The sequence below is a fragment of the Narcine bancroftii genome, chromosome 1, assembly GCF_036971445.1.
Source record: "Narcine bancroftii isolate sNarBan1 chromosome 1, sNarBan1.hap1, whole genome shotgun sequence".
Classification (NCBI taxonomy): Eukaryota; Metazoa; Chordata; class Chondrichthyes; order Torpediniformes; family Narcinidae; genus Narcine; species Narcine bancroftii.
In genome coordinates, this window is record NC_091469.1 from 377428822 (window position 1) to 377453544 (window position 24723).

Sequence of the window (24723 nt, forward strand, 5' to 3'; positions counted from 1 at the left end):
GCAATCTGGACATGTGAGAGAGTAGAAAAATTTTGGGATGATCTCAATCAGGTATTAAATAAAATAACAGAAAACAATATACCAAAGAATCCAGAGATCTTTCTCCTAAGTAACATAAAAAACAAAGAATTCGGAATTGATTTGGAGGATGCACAAAAAAGATTTGTTAAGATAGCCCTAGCCGTAGCAAAAAAATGTATTATGTCAACCTGGAAATTGGAAGATAATTTGAAAATACAACAATGGTATATAGAAATGAATAAATGTATTCCATTAGAAAAAATAACATATAGTTTAAGAAATAATATTAAAATATTTGAACAAATATGGGAGCCTTACATGAAACACCATAGAGAAAACCTACCGAGGACATTCACTACCTAAATTAACGAAAGGAGAAGGAAATGAAAAGAATTGACTCAGTGGAATTTCTTGTTTATTTTTATTGAATGACAACATTGTTTGACTGGTTTAATGTATCTTAGATTTTGTACTTTAAATGGATGGGGGGGAGGTAGGGTGGGTGGGATGGGAGGAGGGAGGGGGGAGAAAATGGCACTGTATATATTTGAAAAGGAAAATGTATGTATCATGGTCAATGTGATTTATGGTGTGAAAAATAAAAAATTAAAAAAAAAATATGTCTGGTTTAATCTGAACAAGGACCTTGTAATGTACAGCCACATCTCTCCACTACGTTCTTGACTTCCATCCGAGAATTATCTTCATGTTCGGCTATTCTCATCATTGCGTTAACTTTCATTGGGAATTTCTTATGCAGAACTATGTGCAGCTCATTTCTACACTGAATGCACATTTCATCTTGATCATTTATTTTGGGGGAGTTCCCTTGACACAACTTTTCCTTTCTTTTGTGGCCTCCTTGCTGTCGATCCTCAGGTTAATTTGCCTAAAGAGAGAAACATTACGTATGAATATATTTTAAAAAAAATAGTGAACTGGGAGCAGGAGTGGTGATGCAGCCCTGGAAGTCATTAATTATGGCTGATCTACAGCCCTCGCACTATTTTCCTTTGCTATTACCATTTCCTTTAATATTCACAAGCTTCTGTTTTGAATGAACTCAGCGACTGCCTGCGTAGCTTACAGCAGGGGCGTCAAACTCAAATTCACGGAGGGCCAAAATTAAAAACTTGGACTAAGTCGAGGGCCGAACTAAATATTTATTGAAAATTTTCAACAACTTCTGCATGTTTTCTCTTCTTTCAACATATGTAATGTTAAACTTTAGGATATAACTTTAGGAGGATAATGTTACAGGTCAGGAGTAGGTAGCTCAAGTTCACCCTTTGCTTGACCTGAGGGAAATATATTTGGTCCCTGTGGAGATGTAGTCAGCATTCACAGGCTGTGTCCATTTTGGCCTGCATCAGGACTCAGCATTTCCTGCTCACTCCTCAGGCTCTAGGCCTCTATTCACCCTCGACCCACCATCCCTCTACCTGACCAGTCCTTTACCCAACCTCTACTCACCCCTCACTCCACTCGCTCTGCCTCTACCCACCCCATCCTATACACGCCCCTCTACTGCCTCTCCCCTCAACCTGTTCCTCCCTCTACCCGTCTCTCACCCTCTAATCACCCCTCCCCTACTCACCCTGCCCCTCCCCTTTTACCTCTTCCCTATCCACCCCTCCTTCTACTCATCCCTCCCTCTAACTGCCCCTCGCACCACCATAACTTCCCCTGCCCATTACTCCTCACCTACACCCTCTGCCCACCCCTGCTTACCCACCCACTCAGGCCCAGCGCACTGCCGATCAGCCTTTGCGGACAGCCACCATCTCTCTCTTCACGTGCAGGGCCGAACCAGCCGTCCCTGGGGTCCGCGCGGATGCAAGCGCTGAAGGCCGTGGCGACCGGGAGAAGTGCGCTCGCGCTGTGGAATTGCCGTCCGGTGCCAGTCACGCGGAGCTCGCGCTGCCCGGGGGCCGTGCGCAGCCTGCCATGCCCGTCGCGCCGACAGGAAATCACAGGCACCCGCCCATCCGCCGCACCGCTCGACAGGTGGGAGAAGTGACTGGTTGTGCGGGGAGCCTTCCAACTGGCTTGCTGGCTGATGACATCGACAGACTTCTCGTGTTACAATTTTTCGTTTTACAATGGGGAAGGATGTGCAATGAAGGGGGAGGATGGTGGGGGAGACATTACCAAAAAAACAGCATCGGCTCTCGCTGCAGGGCGGGCCACCTCTAATACATTTTTGAAATGATCTTGCGGGCCAAATATAATTATATCGCGGGCCAAATTTGGCCCGCGGGCCAGAGTTTGACATGTGTGGCTTACAGGAATAGAGCCTTTCAAAGGTTCTTTGCCACCAGAGTGAAGAAATCTCTCCCCATCTCATTCCTAATTGGTCATCCCCTTCTTCTCAAACTGTGTCCCTCTGGTTCCCACCTCATTCAGGAAAAACATCTTTTCTACATTTAGCTTGCTGGGCCCTTTTATGAATTTTCAATGAAATCTTCACTTGTTTTTCAAAAAGCTGGAGAATACAGTCCCAGCATACTCAATCTTTCCTTATCTTGGAAGCCTGCCATTCTGGAACAAGTCTAGTAAATCTTTGCTGTACTGCATCTATGCAGTAGTACAGACTTTCTTGGATAAGGGAACTATGCACAGTACTCCAGATACAATCTCACCAAGGCCACTTCCAACTGCAATGCGATGTACTTGCTCTGTTAATGAAATCTTCTCATAATAAAGGCAATCACTGGCCTTCGGTGACGTGTTACAAGCACACACCATGCCTTTGAATATCATTTGTGCCTAATGTATCACCATTTAACAAATATTCTGCTTTTATGTTAAGCTCACTAAGTGTTATGACTTTGTATTATATTGTTCCCCCCTCACTCAATTGGCCATGTCTATCAACATTTTGGAGCACAAATCACTGGATTGTTGGGATGCATCACCTTTCAAATGCACTAGCTGCTCTTGTGATAACCGATACTTAGTTCATTCAGTTCCTCTTTCTTACTGGACTAGATTTTTGCATGTCCTCTCTTGTGAAGACAGACACAAAGTAATTTGTTAATTTCTCAGTTGCTTCCTTATTCTCCTTTATAAATTTTCCTATGTCTGCTCATGTTTATCTTTAGTGAAACATACAGAAACGCTGGAGGAACACAGCCGGTCTTGCAGCGTCCAAAGGAGGTAAAGATAAATTGCCTACATTTCAGGCCAGAGCCCTTCTTCAAGGAATAAGCAAAGAACCTTACAGCTTTTCAAGCCCACTTGTACCTCCGACCCAAAATCCACAAACCCAATTCTCCTAGCAAACCCATTATGTCCGCATGCTTCTGCCCCACTGAATTGGTATCCACTTACCTCAACTCAGTTTTGTCCCCCCGGTCCAGTCCCTCCCCACCTACATCCGGAACACTTCATACACCATCCATCACTTCAACAACTTCCAGTTCCCTGAACCCGATCGCCTCATGTTTACCATGGATATCTAATCACTATATGCCTCAATCCCCCATGAAAAAGGCCTTAAGGCCATTCTTTCTGGACAATAGACCCAACCAGTCCCCCTCCATCACCACCTTCCTTGGCTGGCAGAACTTGGTCCTCACCCTCAATAACTTCTCCTTTAACTCATCCCACTTTCTCTAGGTCAAAAGGATACCCATTGGTACCCACATGGGCCCCAGCTATGTTGGCCATGTGGAGCAATGCATGCTACAAGCCTACACTGGCAAGGCCCCTTAACTCTTCCTCCAGTACATCGTCGACTATCTTGGTGCTGCCTCATGGACCCATGATGAGCTCATAGACCATCCACTGCTGTTGACTTCCACCTTGACCTCAAATTCTCTTGATCCATCACTAGCAGCACTCTCTATTTCCTCAATCTCTCTGTTTCCATCTTGGGAAACAAACTCTCGATAGACATCTTCTACAAACCGATCAAACCCCAGAGTTACCTTGACTACACGTCTTCACATCCTATCCTCTGTAAGGATTCCATTCCCTTTTCTCAATTCCTTTATGGCCATTACATCTGCTCCCGGAGCAAAGACTTCCATGCCAGATCATCAGAGATGTCCTCCTTCTTCAAACAACACTACTTTCCCTCTACCATCATCAACTCGACGCTCACCGGCATATCCTCTATTACCCGCACATCTGCCCTGGCCCCCTCCACCACCACATGCAACAAGGACAGGATTCCTCTCGTCCTCACTTACTGCCCCACCAGCCTCCTACACCATTTCAGCTACCTACTCTTTGCTCAAGTGTTAATTATTTTATATACATTTATGAAATAGCAGCTAATAATTTACATAGATAGGCTGAAGTGAATGAAAATGCAAAAGGTGATTCTGCATCCCCATTGCAGAGTGGTGATCACAGAGAAAGCTCGGGAGGAGATTACAGGCAGGAAGTCCATCATATTCCATTCATTATTATGTTTAGTAGAGCGGTATTAATTTCCTACTTGTGCTCCTATCATTTCTTTTCCCTGAAACACATCACAGTATCAGTCATTATACAAATGATATAAGTGTGTTGTAACGTATCTAGAAAGAAGAAATCAATAACAGGCTCCAAACTGGAGGAGCAAATTGAGGAAAATTAAGAAAGGAATTGAAATGTGCGATTAGAGGAGGATTGAATCTGATTCTGAGCAGGTTTAGAATCTATGTATCTCAGGGAGATATTTTGGGTGACAACATTCTTTCATCAGTACCACAGTGTGTTTAACAATATCCAGCTCACTCCTGAAATCATAGAAGATAAAAACTAAACTTGCCACACAATGTTATGTCTTGTTCATTTTTGTTTAAGCATTCTAAATATGAGATAAAAGAGATGATTTTTGCCAACAGTTGTTGCAACACTATGAATGAACAGTTGCAAAAATAGTCTTGTCCCTTGATAGATGGGAGGGATATGAAGGGCTCTGGTCTGGGTGCAGACCAGCCGGACTTGGCAGAATAAATAATTTGGCACTGACTAGATGGGCTGAAGGGCCTATTTTTGGTGTAGTGTTCTTTGGTTCTAAGTTTCTGTATTTCAGTTACTGTTAGAGTTTATAAAAATGTAAAATGTAAATTTTAAAATGACTTGCTTTAATTTAACCAAATTTTTTTTTTCCTAATTCCAACATGTTGTTCTCCTTCTGTCTCTTTTTGTACTGACTCGATATTACATTTACTTTGTCTACCTAGATTACATTTCCTTCAGATCCCATCCTGCTAATTATACAGTGCTTTAATCTGATTAGTTACAGAAGTAGACAGTGGCCAGATATCCATTTATGTCACATTATCACCTGTCACATACAGCAAGTTGCAATGTTGGGTATTTAAAAAAACCCAAACTCCCTTCGAGCAAATTCCAGCATGTAAGGTCCTAGTGCTTGAAAATTCCAGATGTTACAATTGCCTCACACTACATTGTTCAACTGCAGTCATTGTGAATATTTAAAACAATATCTACCAATGGGTGCCAAAGCTCTTAAGGGAATGTGCATGAGGGAATAAACATTAAGATTTTGCTCTATCATCCGATGCTGGAACACTTAAAAAAGCAGATAAATAAGGGAACATAAAATATGGAAAGTGCCATGTTATCATAAAGTAATATAACCTTAAAAATATTGCCCTTTCCATTAAAATAACTGCGGCACATTTTTTCGGATTCATTCTGTGAAATTGTAACATCTGATGCAGATTAGGATATAGTTTAACTTCTGATGACGCACATGATGAATATTGGTTCAACAGAGTTTAGCAATACGCAGCAGCTAGCTACTATGTTGAAGGCAAGGAAAGGTAGTGTCTGAAGAGGATTAAATCATTCATTAAAATAAATTGCCCAGAAGTCGCAGGTCAAAATTAAGCATTTCAGTCATTCTGTGAGTCATTTATCGGCTGAGATCAGTTTGATACTGGGGACTGTAGAGTTCTATCTGGCAAGTTGTTGGAAATCTGTCAGATCCAGCAAATGTTTAAATGCAATCGTTGTGTGATCATGCCAACCTTTATGCTGTAATGTGATTGATCTACTTGACAATCAGCTCTGAGATCCAGATCTAGGACTGGACCTCAAAGCTTATCTTCATTCTTAAAGTAGCCCTCTCACTGTAGGCCACAGGTTTCAGTCAGAACTATACAGTTAACAAAAATATAAAATGTTTCAAAATATGAGTTTGTTGACAATTTAGGTATCAACATAATTATTTAGACCAGCCATTGTCAATGGGACCCTACAGCAACCACCCCCAAATCACACACACAATTGGGGATAACAGCATATTTAAGTAAATGCCTTGTTTTCTTTTCACCTTATGTAATACATGTAGCGGTAAGAGAAAAGTATGGAAGAAACCTAAACTTGCCTGCTTCACAGGGAAGGGGCTCCATAAACTTTGAGCAGAGCCCTGGGGGCAGGGGGAGATGTGTAGCCGAAGGGAAGACAAGAATAGCTGGTTTAGACCATGAGACAGGAGCAGAATTAGGCCATTCAGCCCATCAAAATCCATCCACAACCCCATTCTCTTGCCTTCTCTCCGTAACCCTTGATTCCTTCCTAATCAAAAATATTTACCTCTGTCTTAAATACACCCAATGACTTGGCTTCCACAGCCATATACTTCAATGAATTCCATAAACTGACTGCCCTCTGGGTGAAGAAACTCCCTGTTCTTAAAGGATGTTCTCATTTTCTTAAGTTGTGCCTTGGGTCCATGACTCCCCCACCATGGGAAACATGTTCTCCACGTCCACTCTTTTCAGTGTTTTCAGTATTTGATAGGATTCAATGAGGTCTGACATCATTCTTCAAATTCCAGTGAGTCAGTCCCAAAACCATCAAATGCTCCATATATGAGCACACTTTAATTCTGGGGATCATTCTCATGAACCTCCTGGACACTCTTCAATGCTAACACATCCTTCCTTTAATAAGTAGCTCAAAACTGCTCACAATATTCCAAGAGCAGCCTGACCAGTGCCTTATAACATCTTAACATTACATCCCTGCTTTTAAATTCTCTCTTGAATTGAATGCAGGGTTGGCATTGGTGGGGGGGGGGGCATTCACAGGCATTGTCCCCCAAGTGAGGTGCTGTGCCCCCCCTTATGGTCGTGGCTATCACTCGCCATCAGACACATCCCCATCCAGATCCCTGACGTGCATCAAGGGTCACTGGTGCCTAGCTTAATGTACACTAGTGGCTCCTCCACCCGCCCCTGGCCGTATAACTAGCATGCGTCAAACATCACTATCATCCAGCTTGTGACGCTTGATGCAATAAAAGCAGTGCTTTCATCTGCTCCATTGGAGGAACAGAGGATGTTAACGTTTGTCGGCAGGTAGGACCAGCATCCACACACCACCCCCCCACAAAGAGGGTTGCACTGTGCCCCCCTCTAACATCTGTTCTGGTGCTGACCCAAGATTCCTTTATTTTCATGCAATAAAAACAGTGCAATATTACATAGAATTTGCTTCTTTGTCTGCCATGAGGCAGACAGATTTGCCATCGGCAGAAATTGCCTGAAGTGCCTCTTGCAGTCAGAGAAAGAAAAGCAAAGGAGATTCCCCTCAGAGTATCCATGGATTTGCTTCTAGCACTGCTGCTACCACATAGAGTCCAGTCCAAACCATCAGCAGCTCGAGCTCCAGGTCTGAACCTCTGACATGATCAGGAAACCTTCAGTGCCCTCCACATCCTCTTGCATTGTGGTTCCAAAACCTGGTATGACTTCAGCCAGTCTCGAGCAAGTCTCCAACAGTCTGCAGTCTGGTGTGAATCCCTCGACCACAGTCGCCAGCATCCCACAGCCTGCACAGGTTCTTTGCCTCAAGTCACCAACTGTGTTCTTCAGCTGCAGAATCATCACTGGTTAGCCATGATCACCGTCCCATGGGTCATCTCTTACTGCTTCTCCTTCTCAAATGGGGGAGTCTTTCGTCCATTTTCTGGTGCCCTGTGCCAATCCTCTGATTCCCTGAAGTCTGCAACTGCTCTTGGCTGCTGGTGATCATGGGTGCTGCCATCTTAAAACCCCATTGGCACAATTAACAGGCCATTTAAAGCCTATACAGCATTGTACTGGGTGGTTGGACCCCATGGGAGCACTGTGTCTCTGCTCCCTCCTCTCAGCAGATCCACACCAGTGACAGCGCTGTCATTGCAGCAGCTCTGGCAGCGCCACCATTTTTGCATTTGCTGCGTTTACCACTGGCTCTCCATACAGGTTAATCTTTTAGGGAAACTTGCATGATGACTCCCAAGTCCCCCTGAACCCCTGATTTCTGAACTCATTACCCATTTAGAAAATAGTTTACATCTTTATTCCTTCCACCAAATGCATGATCATCCACTTCTCTAGGCTGTATTCCATTTGCCATTTTGTTGCCCAGTCTCCTAACTGTCTGAGTCCTTCTTCAGACATAGTGCTTCCTCAACACTACCTGCCCTTCCTCCTATCAGTGTAACATCTGCAAACTTGGCCAAAAAGCCATAAGTTCAAGTTTAAAGTGAAAATTTGTTAAGCAGCACACAAGCAATGGGCATTGAAGCTACACATGTGGCAAACAAGCACAAAAGAGAAGACAAAAAATTTGGGGCATATTTTGAATACATTTCAGCCCCAAATGACCTTTACCATCTGTAAAAGGTCAGTAGACCTAAAGGTCAAGTTCAACTTCAAGTTCAAGTTTATTATCATCCGATTGTACATATACAACCAGACAAAATAGTGCAAGAGACATACATCTACATAATACATAATCACATGTATGCATAAAGATATACAAAATAAATATACACAATGTAGCAGCCCACTAACTGAGACGCGACCCTGTGCACAAGATAGCCAAAGACCATGCGGACCCCACGGGAGCCGACGACCTTCATCCTAGGTGATAACCCACACAGCAGGAAACAACGAGCATTGGCAGGAACACCGATCAATCCAAGGCCGGCGCTGCTGTGACGTCACTCCTGTCGTCAGCAGGAGGGAGAGAATATAAGCAGAGTGGCCAGTGCAATAAGCTAGTCTTCGACTTCGACTTCTTGGGTGTGTGTCATTCTTTCCACACTTCGCGGTAGCGCACACCCTACAATAAATACTTTGGGATGATTTGCTCGGTTACAGGATACTGTTCATCAATCCTACAGACTGTGGGAAGAAGCTATTTCCCAGCCTGGTAGTCCTGATCTTGATGCTCCAGTACCTCTTTCCTGATGGTAGTGGGTTGTAGATACTGTGCGCTAGATGAAAAAGGTCCTCAATAATTCCCATAATTTTTTTAATGTAAAAATCTATCTAACTGAACCTTAAATATGTTTAATGAAGTAGCTTCAACTGTTTCCCTAGGCAGAGAATTCAACAGATTCCTTACTCTGTGGGATAAACAGTTTTCCCCTCATCACTGACTTAAATCTACTCCCCAGAATCTTAAGGCTGTGTCCCCTAGTTCTGGCTCACCGACCAGTGAAAACAATTTTCCTGCCTATATCTTATCTATCCTTTTCATAATTTTATATATTTCTATAAGATTTCCTCTCATTCTTCCGAATTCGAGTGGCATAATCCCAGGCAATTTAGTTTCTCCTTGTATGTCAACTCCTTTATCTCCGGGATCAACCTGGTGAACCTCCTCTGGACTGCCTCCAAGGCCAGTATATCCTTCCTCAAGTATGGAGACCAGAACTCCACACAGTACTCCAGATGCAGTCTCACCAGTACCTTGTACATTGCTGCATAACCTCCCTGCTCTTGAATTCAATTCCACTAGCAATGAAGGACAACATTCCATTTGCCTTCTTAACAACCTGTTGTACCTGCAACCCAATTTTTTGCAATTCATGCACAAACACTCCCAAATCCTTCTGCTCTACAACATGCTGTAGTTTTTCACCATTTAAATACAGGTACACAATCTTTTATCTGGACATCTAAAATCCAGAAAGCTCCAAAAACCAGTATTTTTTCCTGGTGCTGATATAGCAGAGAGAGAGAGAGAGAGACAGCAGCGCGACTAGATTTGAGGGGAGAGAGACAGCAGCGCGACTCGGGTGGGCAGAGGGTGGGGAGAGACGGCAGTGCAACTCGGGTGGGCGAGGGGGGAGAGAGACGGCAAAGCGACTTGGGTGGGTGGGGGGAGGAGAGAGAGAGAGAGAGAGAGAGAGAGAGCAGCACAACTCAGGAGGGCGGGGGAAGGGAGAGAAATGCAGTGCGACTCAGGTGGGCGGTGGGGAGAGAGACACCAGTGCGACTGGAAGGGGGTAGACACGGCAGCACAATTTGGGTGGGCTTAAATCTGGGGAAGCTGGCTTTTGTTCTGAAATCCAGAAAAACACAAAATTCTGAGCACACTGTCCCCCAAGGATTCCGGATAAAGGATTGTGTACCTGTAATAATCTGCTCTTCTATTTTCCCTTCCAAAGTGGATGACCTCATGTTTACTACATTATACTCCATCTGGCACACCTTTGTCCACTCACCAAACTTAATTATATCTTTCTGCAGCCTCTCCACATCCTCTGTACAATTTGCTTTTCCATTCAATTTAGTATCACCTGCAAACTTTGCTACACTACACTCTGTCCCCTCTTCCAAATCATCAGTGCAAATGGAGAACAGCTGCGGGCCCAGCACCGAACCCTGTGGCACCCCACTTACCACTATCTGCCAATAAAGAAGCACCCATTTACCTGACTCTCTGCCTTCAGTCAGTTAACCAATCCTCAATCCATGCCAATATACTTCTCCCGACTCCTTTCATCTGTATCTTATTGATAAGTCTCCTGTGCGGAACCTTGTCTAACGCCTTCTGGAAATCCAAATATACAACATCAACCTGTTCCCCTCTATCTACCGCATCCACTCTATCCTCAAAGAACTCCAATGCTTGTCAAACAAGACCTGCCCTTTCTAAATCCATGCTGGGTCTACCTGATAGAACTCCTCTGTTTTAAATGTCTCACTATTTCATCCTTAATGACAGCTTCAAGCATTTTCCGCACTACAGATACTAAGCTAACTGGCTGATAGTTACCAGTCTTCTGCCAATTATTTTATCGAGGCCCTCACCTCCCTTTGCATCCCTACCACCACTCTTTGGCAGGCTGAACATGTCTACCACCGTGAAGACTGACACAAAATATCTGTTCAATGCCTTGGCCATTTCCTCATTACTCAATATCACTTTCCTTTTCTCATCTTCCAAGAGACCGATGTTGACTCTAGCCACCCTTTTCCATTTTATACATTTATAAAATGTTTTGCTTTTTTATAAATTTTGTGCTAATTTACCTTCATAATCCTTCTTCCCTTTCCTTATTTCCTGTTTAGTTGTCCTTTGTTACCTTTTAAAGTTTTCCCAGTCCTTCCGTTTCCCACCACTCTTGGCTACTTTGTACACATGAGCTTTTAATTTTATACTTTCCTCTATTTCCTTAGTTAACCAAGGCTGTCTCTTCCCTCTCTTACTGCCCTATTTTTAACGCTTCAGGTAAACGTGGTCAATAGAAGAAAGGGAGACCCCAGTGATCTCTCGGACACTTTGATGATCCTCCGTATTAACTTCTTGTCCAATGTATTGCAACTACCTTGTTACACAATGATGCAGCCATACAGGATACTCTCAATTATGAGAGATTAACTGCAAGAATTATGTCAAAAACACTAATATGGTTAAAAGAACCATGATTATTCAAGTAATTCTAAAACCATCCAGATTGTTCAATATTATATCTTGCCAAATTCAGGCCACTTTGACCATTACCATCACAATGTAAGTCAACCCTATGCCACAGATGAACAGATTGCTTTGTAGCCAAAGTCACTGCATTATCTCAATAAAAACAGGTCAGGTAACTATGTTTCACATCAATGGCTTTTCCTCAGAACTGTGGTATGACATAGCATGCAAAAATATCACCTTAGTGACTATGGCCAAACAGCCTTCACTGACACCTAGACACCTTGCTCCATTCTTACAGATGCCCTGAAATTAGCATCCCTTTCCCTGTCTCCTTTCCTCCTTCTCTGCATTCACAGAGCCGCTGCCTTCCCCTGATCAATTCTCACCTTTCCTCTTCTGCCCTCCTATCCATGTCCAGTTATGGTCTTTTGTCTGTTGGCCTGTGCTCTCCCCCACTTCCCTTTCTTCCCTTCTCCCCCCAGCCTTTGTATTCAGGCACCTGTCTGCTTTTTGCTCATACCTTGAAGAAGGGCTTAGGCTCATATCAATAGTTATATATCTTTACCTCCTATGAATGTTGTGGGATCTGCTGAGTTCCTCCTGCATTTTTGTGCTTTTACTGCAATCACAGCATCTGCAGACTTTTGCGTTTCACTTAGCTAAACGGCTGTCTAGTCTGGTAATCAAAACCCCCTTTAGGTGCTTCAGGGAAACTGGAAAATGAGGGCTTCACCAGGACCACATCTGCAGAAGGAAGTTAATGTTCACCTCTTGATCATCACCAGCACCAGTGCATGAAGGGCCTACTAGGATGTTGGACCGACATAGACTATGTCCCTTGGCTTTAACAGATTCCACACTATTCCTACCTGGTGAACTGGCATAATTAATTGTACTGTTGAAAACTATTTGTTCAAGCCCCACCAAAGCTATGTACCTTTGGCCTCAACTCCTGCCTGGTGGTTTATTTTGTTCTTACACTCTTGTTTGGCTTCAAATTCTATATCCATTAATGTTTCTAATTCAATGTGCTAAAATGTCCTTTTGTAATTGTTATATCATCCCCACTGACCTGATTCCTTACACTCTATGGTTTTGCACTTCATCCTCTTTGCAATCTCCTGTGATTTGTCCACATGCTTTTTTATTTAGTCACCATTTCTAACCTATTCTGGCCTCTCTACTTTATGGAAACACCTGTGGAAACCTTTCACCCATGCATCTAAAACTCACTTCAATAATATTTCTTAATCTATTCAGAGAACAGGCTGATCTCAAATTTGATTGCCCATCCTTGATTGCACTTCAGAAGGTGGTGGTGCCTTCCTGGACCCTTGCCGGCATAGATGCACTCACAACATTGTCAGGGAGGGTGTTCCTGGGGTTGTCCTGGCGATGGTGTGTTTCCAAGTTCAATGTGCAGCTTGGAAGCTTCTAAAGGCTCACCTGTTCAACCACGCTTTTCACAACTCCTCTCAGCAACTGCTTCACCTCTGCTAAGAATGTGGAGACAGTCCTATGTAGTGTAATCCATAAGGTGCAATGAGTTTTGTGTAAATGTGGATGTGAACTTAGAATTCCAGTTCCAGTTATGGTTATGAACAAATGGTCCTAGAACAGGATGCAGCAACAAGAGTTCTGAAAATTCAAAATTTATCCAGATGGAATTTGGAATGCCAGGATCAGATAGCACGGTTAGCTGGGCGGTTAGCCTAACACTGTTACAGCACAAGCAACTGGGGATTGAATCTGGCGCTGTCTGCAAGGAGTTTGTACATTCTCCCCATGTCTCCGTGGGTTTCCTCTGGTGGTCCAGTTTCCTTCCACCTTTCAAAACATACCAGGGCTGTAGATCAATTAGGTGTAATTCCACAGAATGGGCTCAAAAACTGAAAGGGCTTGTTACCATGCTGTATGTCTCAATTAAAATTAAATTACCATATATTTTGGCATATAAGTTGACTGGCAGATAAGTTTACCCCCTTTTTTTTTTAGCTTCATTTTAATGGTTTTATGGTAGATCCAGCATATAAGTCAAACCCATCTTCTGGCTGTTCAAACCTCCCAGAAACAACCCAAAAATTTTTAAAACACCCCAATCGCCAAGTAACAAAGCTGTAAATTACCATAAGCAAATAAAAAGAAATGGTAAAAAAAGACCTCGGCCTACATGGCAGAAGCGGCCACCTCGTTCTCCCGGCAGGAGTGGTTACCTTGGATCTACCTGGCATGAGCAGCGACCTTGGCATTGCCAGGTAGGGGTGGGGACCTCAGGCTCTATAATTGTAGAATGTCGGGATAGGTTATGGTGGCGCCTGGCAGTGAGGAGATGTCAAGGAATGGTGGTGCTAGCAGTGGGGTGGTACTTCCAGGGTCGACTAATATGCCGAACTGACGATTCCAGGGTTGATTTATATGCTGAATTGGCGTCAAACAGTTTTTGACCTGAATTTAAGGTCTCAAAAGTATATCTGCCATATAAGTGCCACCCCCCACCCCCCCCCCCCCATTTTTGAGCGATTTTTGAGATTTTTACAGCTTGACTTATATGCTGAAATATACAGTAAATTTAAAAAATTAAATTTCTCACCTGCCCTCGTGTATTCTGCTCACGTATTTCTAGTCTTCTGGTATGGTCCAGTGTGTGACTCCTTTCTTATTGATTCCCACTTAGACTTTAAATATTTCAGCAGTTTGATACAATAAAAGATGCCAAAATACCTTTTGCACTTAAATTAAAAGCATTCCAATGGAGAGACCTCATCTTTATATTAAGAAATGATTATATCCTTGCTTCTCTTTCTGGCCGTGGAACCTCTTCCAGACATCCTCCCAAGTCTTAATAAGGACAGTGTTTCAGTTAGCACATTTGGCAACATTTTGGTGCATTGCCGTACAAGTATGCGACTGTCCTCACCGTTGTGCTGCTCAACCCTTTCCTGCTATGGAGGAAAGGTGCTGCCTGGTCACTCATGGACAAAAGTGCACAGATTCGCACAGCGGCAAAAGCAATTTAGTTTTGCTTTGATCCAAATTAAAAATGCTTTATATGGCTAACTGTGTAGAGAATATCATCTTTATCAATATGCACTTTATGCAATTGTTTATATTCTTAGGGCGAAATATATTTTAGCATGTCAATTTAGTCTGATAACATCTATATAATAGAATCTTTCTGAGGTATGGTGAACCTGTATTTCTTTTGTATTTCAGGACTAGCGCCAGCTAATGCTACTATTTGACTTGCTATAAGTTTGAAGTGTAGCTGGCCAGGGAATTCAATGAAAAGTTGATTTACAGCAGGGAATTGTGGGAGTCTGTGAATTTGCTCTGGCAGCATTCCAGAGGGAGAGCCCTCATCTCCAAGAAAAAAATACAGTAAAGTTACCAACTTACCCAAGAGCTACTGTGTTAAAAGAAACACATGAAGCAGCTTTGATTGCATTTTGTGTAGATTACTAAACAGGATCACAAAAGCTGTGCAGTCTTCCATGATACAAGCTTTTGGCACTGGTCCCTTAGACCAAGAGTTCTGGGAACAAACAATTATGTTTCTGCGCAGGTCAAGGCTTAACTCTTAAAGTGCCACAGTTTCCTTTGCACAGTTGTCCAGTGGATTAAATGGTTTGAATGATTAATAATGTTAAGGGAATTAAAGACCGTGTCTCCCAATACATAAAACAGAAAAGGTACAACTAAAAGTTCTGAGTACAAGCAGTAGGTGTTGACAAGGCCCATGCAAGCTTCCTCAATGTATTTGTGACTACACTGATAATTGAGGTAGAAGATCTCAAGAGACATTTTGTCATTAAATACATCAGAAATGCTTTATCAATACAGTGGTAATTCAAGCTGCACTTTAGAAATATGGGCCTGCCTTCAACACTTTATTGGGATTGGTAGTGTCCATCTCTCACAGAGATGGATCCCCTGACTCTCATGTGCCAACATACAACCACACTTTCCAATCACTGTCTCAGCAGGATTCAAGGCAGCCACCATCACCCTGGTGCTTAAGAGAGCAACAGTAACTGGACTAAAAGGCCACTGCCCCAATAGCACTGACCTCTTCGATCATGAAGTACTTTGAGCGACTGGTGATGGAAAGCAACATTGGGCCCAGTTCCAATTTGCCCACCGTCCAAACTGGACCACAGATGAAGCTACTTTGACTCCCCATTCTGTGCTGAACCACCAAGAGAATGATGCCCCATAACAGTTAGAGGCTGTTGGATAAATTGTCCTCACTAGGACACAGCATACCTTTCTGTAATTTGATTCTGAATTTCTTGACAGAAAGAGAATAGTCTGTGTGGGTTGGCAGCAAAACCTCAAGTCTCATCACTCTGACCAGTGACACACATCATGGCTATGTGCTCAGCCCATTACTGTTCATGCTGCTGACTGACAACTTCACTGCCAGATTTAATCTAACAGAATCATAAGATTTGAAAATGATACAACAGTATAATCGAAAACAATGATGAGTCAGCTTACAGACAGTAGGATGTAAGTCTCATAAAATGAGTCTCAACATGGGCAAGACAAAGGAGATTATTGTGGAATTTAGGAGGACAAAGACTGACCACTATTCATTACACATCAACAGCTCCATCATGGAGAGTGGAGAGCACCAAGTTCCTAGATGTGCACATAAAGGATGACCTAGCCTGTACTTTAGTCAGGAAGTCGCAGCAATGCCAACACTTCCTAAGGAGATTGAGATGCACAAAGCTACTGGCCTTCAACTTGACAACCTATTACAGAAGCACAGTTAAGTGTCATCATTATGTGGTATTTTAGCTGCAAAGCATCAAACCGGGTCTGTACAGAGCATCATTAAAACAGCTGAGAAGATCACTGGGGTCTCTCTTTTCTCTATTGACAACATATGCTGGGAGTTTTGCTTAAACAGAACTCTAGGAATTATAAAGGACTCTTGCCATCAGCGCACTCACAGTATCTTCAACCCACTACCATTAAAAAGGAGGTACAGGAATATCAAAATCAGGACTGCCATGCTGGGGAATAGCTTCTTCCCACAGGCTGTGAGATTGATGAATAGTATCCTATAACCATGTAAATTTTCCCAAATATTTATATACTGTATATATTTTTTTTTTTTTTTTAATTGTTTATTTGATCATTATGTACCCTGTATTATTGGATGAGGAGTAAAGCTGAAGCACATGGAGGGAGCCCATGTAGATACAGAATTGTGCAAACTCCACACAGACAGCATTCAAGTTCAGAATCAAACCTCCATCCCAACTGTGAGGCAACAGAACCTTTTCTTTATCCCTAGAGTGGAAATGTCAAATACTTGAGGGCTTAGAATTAAGGTGAGAGGTGAAACGTGCAAAGGAGATGTGCGAGGGATTTTTTTTTAACACACAGGGAGTGATAGCTGCCTTGAGCACACTGCCTGGGGAGGTGATGGAAGCACTTATGATTGCAAGATTTAAGAGGCATTAATAAAAACACATGAAAGGCAGGAGATTTTGGATATGGACCATGTCTTTGTAAAATGCTCCTCCAGATTCAAGGACACTTTCTTCCCTGCTGATATCGGTCTCTTGAACAGACCTCTTGTCAGTAATTGTACTTTTCTCTAACACTTTTGCCTTATGTGATTCTTATGCAGACACTTTTGTTTTATGATAATAATATTCCCATGCCTATTTTTATTTTTATTCTTGCACTCTCTCCTGTGCTACCTATACAAAGCAATTTTTTCACTGCATCCCAGTACAGTTGGCTATACAATGTGCAGGCATGTGTAATGAGTTTAAAATGGCATCATGGTCAACACACATCTGGTGGGTCAACCTGAATGTTCCTGTGTAAAGTTAACTCTGTTAACTACAGACAAAAGGATAGTCTAACCTGTACAAAACCTCCTAGTTAAGTGAACTGACATTTTGGAGAAGTGGGCATTGCAGGAAAAGCCAGTATTTGTTGCCTCTCCTTAATAGCTCTTAATAGGTTCTTGCTTCTGGTGAAGAGCTCATCATATTATTGCTGGAAAGGATATTCTGAGATTTAGGCCCAGTAAAGAATATTGTTTTGTTTTTTTAAAACACTCAGAATGATATGTGACTGGAAAATTATGGCCTGAGAAAAGATTGGATAAGCCAGGATTGATTGCTTTGGAACAGGGCAGGTTTGGCTGAGGTGTAGGCTCACAGCAGAGTAGCTTTGAAGGTTAGATATCCCTTAGCAGCTGTATCAAAAACCAGACGGCATGGTTTTAAAGAGATAAATATGGAAAATAGGATGGATGGGATGGTGCTGCAAGGAGCTGGCATGGGGGCTATGGGCTGAATAACCTCCCTCTTTGTTATAATGTAAGACAGGGATGATGATGTCCCCTGACCGCATCAACATGGAAGTAATCAGGACTAGAAGGGACCCTGAGGATATGCCTTTTCCTTATGAAAGGTAGGAAGTCAGAAATGTTTCACTGGACCCAAAGTCTCATTAGTTCAGGTTTTCCTTTCATCTCCACCACAATTCGCTGGGGATAGTTCCATCCTCCTCCTGCTATTTGCCTCCAACACGTGGTCAGGGATGATTGAAAATACCAGGGATTCTCTCTGCAGAGGTCAAGAGGGTTTGCAGCCCACTGTTCATCCAATTCCCTCCCCTGTTTAGAGTCAGGCTTTTAATATACTAAATGTGTTCTGTCAATGCTAGTTGCTAGCACTGTGAAAATTAGCCAAAAACTAAGCCACTGAGTTGCTATTAAAGGCTGCCATGACTAAGCTAATTCTTTGCTTTGTATTTTCTGTCATGAACCAATTGGCATTTGAGAATTACGTCAGGTTATTACACTTGGTAACCTTGTGGATCTCAGTGGGTTAAGCAACTGAGGATATGCTTCTCAAGTTACAGCAGATGATTGCAGGGAACTATTACATTCATGCCTATTTTATTGTGCCTCAGTTCATTAAAAAATATGATGTAACACCCTCTGTGTACGAACATCGTTTAAAATGACTGCAACATCCTAATTTCACAACAGACAGATTTCTTTTACGAGTGTTATCCAGTTTTCCTTCAAACCTATGGGACTTGCGACTGTGTATACTTTCTGTCCTGGAAAATAAAACAAGCAAGTTATAATGTTATTGGAAAATTTCAGCATGCAACAACGTATCTCACAGAACTGCACTGGGACGTTGGAATTTCTAGTGAATTGTAAGCTTCAAACTTCACCTATTTAAAAATTGCCTTCTCGAAAAAAAAATCCCCAAGAATGATTGTGAATCCAGCAAAGGACAAACATACTGCCGCAGCCCCAGTGTGTGAAGTTTGTACTGCATTGAAACATGACATCATCCCTGACCAATAAGAAGTCAGTGAGTGACTGAGGTTCCAGCCAGAGGTCTCAAGCCCATGATGTCGCTCTAAAAAAAAATGTAGTGCAGCCTCTCTGTAGCTTGAGAAATTCTAGCACAGCGGTTTCATTTTCTATCTCAGTAATATTCTGTCAGAAACAAAACACAAATTTTGGAAATCAGAAAACCTGAAATAAAAGCAGAAAGTGCTGGAAATACTCAGCAGACCAGGCAGCAACTGTGGGGAGAGGAGGACCATGTGGTTGATCTTTCAGCAAAACTGATAGAGCATGTCCTATTATTAATAGGAACAAGGGGTCTTGGATGCTGGAGAGGAGGGAAGAGAAAGGGAGGAAGAACCAGTGATTGGAAAAGATATGTGCGTTCGAGCCAACGTGTGTGTGAGCGAGCGTGAGAGGGTCTGTGTTGGTGGACGTGTGTGAGGTGAGCGAGAAAGTGTGGGCGTTGGTGGACAGCGGGGCACCTTTCTATCAGTAGGGTGGGAAGGGATTTGTGTGAGGGTTGGCAGTCGATTGAGAACAGAGTCCGAGGTGCAAGAAAGACGCTGTAAAATTACTCGTTTGGACTTTGGAATGAGCATTTACTCCCTCCTCACCCACGCAAGTCTGAGCCCAAGCAAGCAACGTGACCTAGAAATGATTCATGCTTATAATTATATTAACCATACTTATTCATATTAAACGGGCGGCTATTATTTGTATTTGTTAGAATATTAATTTGTTTTTCAACTTCAGCGCAGTTGGTTCTTGCAACGGATGGGTTAAATCAGTTGGCAGCTCACAACCTGCGCTATTCTTACCAATGCGTTTTACCGCACTACTCGCTCCAGATTACTGAACTGACTTTTAAGTGTCTCCTTGGTTGTACTGTACACGTGACTTTTACAAGTTTTGCTACCACCCCTCACACTTCTGTGTAGGACAATATTACTATCTCCAAACAGCACTTTCCACTCCTGTGCTTTCAACAGCGCTCGCTTGCAAAATACTTATTTACGTCTTTTCCTCTCACCCTGGTTCCCTCTCCAGAGCTATGTGCACGCATTAATCTCTGAGGCTTCTGGCATTCTGCCAGTATATGTGTTGTCTTGCATCCTTTGCATATAGTAGAATCCTTAAGCTATTGCAGACACAGCCAACTGCTCCATATTTGGCTTATGTTACACACACGCACTTACAGGGAGTGTGTGTGTGTGTGTGTGAGAGAGAGAGAGGCAGCGGAGAGAGCAGGAGAGCAAGACAGACATTACTACACAACTGTACAAGCTCCGCTTCCCTCGCCGAGGAGCGTCGCCTTTTTAAAACCTCGCCGCCTTTTTTATTTCAATACTGTAAGTCTTTTAAAATATTCGTCCGCGGATCTTTCCTGGGGAATTCGCTGTCATTTCCTCGCTGGGCGTGTGTTGTTGTTCAATAGCAAGGTTCCGTGGTGGAGTACAAACACTATCTTGACCGAAGAACTGATTGATAAAACTGCCAGTGTGTGTGGAAGCAAGATTACGCACTGAATCTGCCGAGCTCGCCATCCCAGCATTTCCCCCGTTTGTTTGGGGGAAGGGAAGGTGTTTGGGGAGTGGGTGGGAATCCTGTTGGGGTGCGAGTACCGGAGAGTAGGCGTCTCTGCCCACTTCAGACCGGGAAGCAGCCCGTCAGCTCGGGTTCCCCAGGAGAGGGGCTCGCCCCAGCAATCGGCATTGGTCTGCCCATTTGAATTTTGTTTACAACGCTGCCCTGTGCATTGTAGTAGGCAGACTGCGCAGGCAGACCTGCTGACGCTCCCGCAAGACTGGTCTTCTTACTGTTTCTCTCTTCCTGACGCCTTCCTGTGATTTCTGCTTTTCATCCACTATAATTCCGGGGGGGGGGGGGGAGAGAGAGAGGGGGGGTGCTGTATTGGCTCTCGGCGCGTTAAAGTGGATCAAGCCGCTCTTTTCTCGCAAAACGCATCAATATTTTGTTTTCAGCGTGAACCCGTGTTGTGAGAAATTGGGACTGGGAGCCCAGGGCCGGGGTCTGACCCGCAGCGGATTGAATAACGCGATAATGTCACTTCAAAGCAGCAGTTCTGTCCAGATGAGAAGGTTGTGGTTGTGTGAGACGGGGCCGCCGTAGGGAAACTCATGAATGAGTGTGGGAATACTATAACAATTTCCAAAGCATTGTATCAGTGCCCTGCTTAAAACAAAACAGACTGCGTTTGTGTGTGTGTGTCTGAACGCGTTTCATGTACAGAAGAACGATTTCCGCGGATCATCTGTCGGGTGCACCCGTTAGTGTCGGATTTCACTGCACAATCCGTGGACCTGATCAATCATGTAATTAAAGCAGGTCGCCTGGTAACAGACGTTATTTATCTGCTGAATGTTTATCTTGTAAAATCTGCCGTCCTTTAGCAGATTTCAGACTAAGAGGCTGTAACAAAATCCATTTCAAACAGGTTGAATCCAAATTTTAGTACGAAAACGATATTTTCCGTCAAATTCAATCTGGGCAGGCTTTAAAACCGAGTAACCCACGTTGCGGGCCAATCTGGGGGAGGGTGTGCAATTTAAAACGCTCCCATGGCTGACCTTTAAGGGGTCAATGCGCAAGGGTCCTCGGTGGGGGCAAGTTAGGGCAATGGTGGCTGCTCGGGTGAATGAAAAGCATTGGTTGTAAGTTTCAGCTCTGAGTGGGAATCACGGTACCCCTTTACCGTTTATCCTTATGATGCGGTCCGTGCCGGGAAGGTATGAATGTATTTGGTGCAAGGGGTTTATAGGCACAGGCGATGTGTATGATGGAATGGGGTGATGTGATACAATATGCCTCTGTGGATTGTATGAGGTATCTAGTGTTAGAGATATAAGGGATGCAGTTCTCTCTTAATAATATTTTGTTTTCTTAACAGTGTTGATATATTTCCATTGTATTAGTTATTTATGGAGAAGCTTAAATAAATCTAACAGTTAAATCATTACTTGACTGTCATGAGGAATCTTGCCCATTATAAGTGCACTTTTTGAAAAATAGGTGTGATGATTTCCATCTATTGACATCTGTACATCTTTGACTATGAGTTGGCAGTGTTACATAATTTGTCACCCGTTCACTGGCACAGAACTGAAAGGGGGTGCGTGGGCTACGAGTAGAATGAGTGCCTGTGTATTTCTACATAGAACATTACTGCACAGTACAGGACCTTCAGCCCACGATGTTGTGCTTGACTGATAGAACCCCACTAACCAATCTAAACCTTCCTTACCTTACACCCATTACCCTCTATTTTTCTTGCATCTATGCACCTAAGAGTCTTTTAAATGTTCCTATTGTACCAGCCTCCACCACTACTCCTGGCAATACATTCCAAGCATCCACCATTCTCTCTGAGTAAAAAAAAAATACCCCTAACATCTCTCCTAAACTTTTCTCCCTCACCCTGTATGTTCCCTGGGTTTTTTTTTCCTCTTTCCCCAGGAAAAAGATTTTATGCCTCTCATAATCTTATTGACCTCTATCAAGTCACCTCTCATCCTTCATTCCAAAGACAAAACCCTTTGCTCTGTTAACCTTGCCTCATAAGACTTGTTCTCCAATCCCAGGCTTCATTCTCTTAAATCTCCTCTGCACCCTCTCCATGGCTTGTACATCCATCCTGTAATAAGGCAACCAGAACTGAACACAACATTCCATGTGTGATCAACCCAGAGATGCAACATTACCTCATGATTCTTAAATTCAATCCTCTGACTAATGAAGGCCAGCACCGCTTCAGCCTTCTTAACTTCCCCAACAACCTGTGCGGCAACTTTGAGAGAGTATCGATTTGGATCCCAAAGCCCCTCTGTTCTTCCACACTGTTAAGAATCTTGCCATTAACCATGCACTCTGCCTTCAAATTTGACCTTTCAAAATGCATCAATCTCACTTATCTGCATTGAATGCCATCTGTTACTTCTCCATTCAGTTCTGCATCCTATATACAGTATTCTCTGTATATATAATGGAGGCTGGAGAGTAGGATAGGGAGCAGAGATCCATGACTGAGAACTTCCCCTCATTGTATTCCAGGGAAAATTTGGGGAAACAGCACTGCTGATGAGATTGGTGTACATTGCCAGGCCTGGAGGTTTACTGGCGAGGTACTCACATGCCTGGGAGTGTTAGGCATCCCTTAGCCTCCCCAACAATGTGTTGCTCAATCCTTCAGGCAGAAGTTAAAGATCCCTGAATAGAGCGACAAATGACAGCATTTAGCAGAGAAGGCATCCCCAGGTAATGGGCCTGAATACATAGAATATCATAAATAATTTGTACCCAGAAATCCAGGCCAGTTTGACTCTCCATTGGTAAACTCGAGACAGAGATATGGACAAATGTCCATTTTTCCTCATTGTGGGAACAAAATGGTGCATTTGAAGTGATATAAAGGACAGAGAGAATATGAACTCTTATACACTTGGTGAATTGCTGTGGGTCAGGCCTTTTAATATTGAAATGAAACACCATTTCAGAGAACTTCAGGAGCCATATAAAAGGCCTGAAGCCAGATAAAATTAGGCGAGAGAAGAGTGAATGTCAAGTAGAAGTTGTGCTGGAAATATTTAACAGCGTGTAGTTTGTAGTCCAAAAGAAATTCTCTGTTAAAATGTGCAACTGAAGATGTCACGTGGATGTTTTATTTCTAATGTAATGCTAATATAAATTGCTAGTGTTGCACTCCAACAGAAAGGTCAATCAAAACAGTGAAACAAAGGTCTTGAATGCTTTTGTACCTCTCTCCCCAATATTCTTTACATCATCTTCCACCTAATTATTATACTTGTGTGAAGTGCATGAAGCTTCTCTAATCTAATTGGGCACAAACACTGTGGCTATAAGTTGAGATTAGGGCCACCCTTTAAATTTTTTAAATTAGAGGTACAGCACTGTAACAGGCCCTTCTGGCCCATGACCCTGTGCTTCCCAAATACATTAATTAATCTACAAGCCCCGTACATTTTTGGAGGGTGGGGAAAAAACTGGAGAACTCGGAGGAATGAGAAGAATGTGCAAGCTTCTCACTGACAGCGCTGGATTCGATGCTGTGTCGCTGGCACTGGAATAACATGTTAACCTCTATGCTAACTGTGCTGCCCTTCTTATGCCAGATTGATTCACCTGATCCCTCAACTTCTTACCACCATGCACAGATCTGGGTGTGATGAATGCTCTCCTCTTGCATGGTTAAGTGCAGTCTTCAGCCATCTTCTCCATTTGGGTCACTACTTTCCCCTCCTCCAAGCCTCCATAGTCGTGGCCTCTCTTTTCTGTTTAGTTGAGTACTACGGAACATTTTTCTTTATCGAAAGGTGCTGGAGAATTTGAAGTGGGCAATGCTGTGGTTCCTTACCCTTTTATCCGTCAATGCTGAAGCTGAGAGTAATGATCGATAATTGTCAACATGCCACAAGCTTAGGTGAGCACTGTGTACATTTTTAGTTGACTGATTACAGGAAGGACGTGGTGGATTTGGAAATGGTACAGAAGAAATGCACCGGTTTTGCCTGGATTAAAGGGTATAATATTTTTTATTGTCATGTAATAAAATAAAAATGTGATATTACACAAAATTTTCTTTTGTTGGCCATAAGTCAAACAAAGAGTCCCACCAGAGTCACTGAGTGACCATGGATTCGCCTCCAGCGCTC

General features: G+C 43.0%; 1 protein-coding gene across 1 annotated transcript in view; it reads left to right on the forward strand.

Annotated features, from left to right (window-relative positions):
* The first annotated feature begins 20107 nt into the window (after window positions 1-20107).
* LOC138751297 (ataxin-1-like) overlaps window positions 20108-24723 on the forward strand; it is a 302985-nt gene continuing 298369 nt past the window's right edge. Inside the window, exon 1 of the mRNA XM_069913418.1 lies at window positions 20108-20385. The gene's annotated coding sequence lies outside the window, so the exon portion shown is untranslated. The remainder of the gene's footprint in view (window positions 20386-24723) is intronic.